Source organism: Empidonax traillii, unplaced genomic scaffold, assembly GCF_003031625.1.
Source record: "Empidonax traillii isolate 1590-97213 ecotype Southwest subspecies unplaced genomic scaffold, ASM303162v1 scaffold2140:size64023, whole genome shotgun sequence".
NCBI lineage: Eukaryota > Metazoa > Chordata > Aves > Passeriformes > Tyrannidae > Empidonax > Empidonax traillii.
Window position 1 is genome coordinate 47,491 of NW_020957333.1, and position 1,586 is coordinate 49,076.

Sequence of the window (1,586 nt, forward strand, 5' to 3'; positions counted from 1 at the left end):
TGGGAAACATCCTGCACAGCAGCAGTGACAGTTCCCTGCTTCCCACCTCAGCTCCTGGGAAGCTGCTACCACCAAAGAACAGCAATGCTCCTCTCTGCAACAGATCAGTTTCCCCACTTATGACAGTAAAAAGCCACATGGATCCATAAAACGCTGTGTTGATCCAAATTAATTCATTGGACTCAAATTAGTTTATGGCTGAAAGCACACAGAGCCACAAAGCTGTAATCGCTGAAGAGAGGCTGCCGGTTTAAAAGCTTTCAGAAACCAACCATTTCAACTGCAGAGTTAGCAGAAATAATACAAGTTGAAATGTTTTTAAATTACTTATTTCACTGACTAGAGCCTGTGTTCCGACTTCCCTCCATTGTGAAACAGGAAAAGGGCAAGTACCTCCCTGGAAGTCTGTGGTAAATATTATGGTCACATTTATACAGCCACAGCCCCAAAACAGCAACACCCGGAGCCTTTGGTAAGGATTCAGAATCATGGGGGACTCTGCAGGGATGGTTGATGGTGGGGTTTTGTTAGGCTTTTTTTTTTTTGTTTTAAAGAATCTGCATGTATCTATGTTGTTGGAAACAGAAACCTTGAACCCAAGGCCAATCTCTTTGCCGCTGGCTGCCTACAGCTCTTTGCTGAAGGGGATGAGGAGAGCTGCTCAGAGGCAGTCACATCCTCTTTCTTTCCTGCTCAGTGCTGTATTTGAACACAAGCTGTTCAGAGCCATTGCCAAGCCCCCTCCACCTCGGGGTAGCACCTCTTTGGGGTGTTTTGTGGGTTTTTTCCTTCCAGTCTTTAGTGATCTCAAACTAGTGGCCAGTAAGGAAACTCCTGCCCCACTGTTCCCACCCTCTTCCCTCCTCCAAGTCTCCTGCAGTGGTTCCCAACTCACTGCTCTACACAGATCATTTTTCCAGGTTTCTTCTCCTCTCTCAGAAGGATGATTCAACCCCCAGGCAAACACTTTAGGAATAGCCTTCTCAGGACTAACCAGTCCTGAACTACATGCTACCTCAACTGGACAATCTCAACACTTTTGGGAGCCCGGGATGGGCTGGAGAGGAGTTTGAGTTCAGGCCTGACCTCAGCTTGAGTCTTGTCACAGCACCAGGGCCCTCCTAGAGCAGCCTCAGGCCAGCTCCTCTAGCCAGGGTCAGCCTCAGGACTACACTGCAGGGGCAGACAGGATGGATGGCGACTGATGAACTATGCTCAGAGCACTAAAACCACGGACACTGTCTCCAAGTGCCAGGGAAGTTGCCTCAGATCCAGCCAAGGGTCCCAGATCAGCAGTGGATCAGCCCCAGCACTGGGCAGCTCTGCCTCACTCTGCAGTTGCTTCACCAGGAGCTCTGATAACACAAATCTTGCTGGGCAGCAGAGACACCCCATTCCCAGTCTGCCAAGCTCTTTACTTACAGAACCAGCTTGGCTACCCATTTCACCTGCCTACCTCTTCCTGGGCACCTTGGGGTCAGAACTGGGGGTGTTCAGGCTAGAGAAAGGAAGGCTCTGGGGAGACCTTATTGAGGACTTCCAGTGCCTAAAGGGGCTCCAGGAGAGCTGGAGAGGGACTGGGGACA

The 1,586-nt window shown here is 50.1% G+C and overlaps 1 protein-coding gene across 1 annotated transcript in view; it reads right to left on the bottom strand.

Moving 5' to 3' along the window:
* RAB11B (RAB11B, member RAS oncogene family) overlaps positions 1-1,586 on the bottom strand; it is a 10,608-nt gene that overhangs the window by 2,707 nt on the left and 6,315 nt on the right. The gene's annotated exons all lie outside the window — the stretch shown is intronic.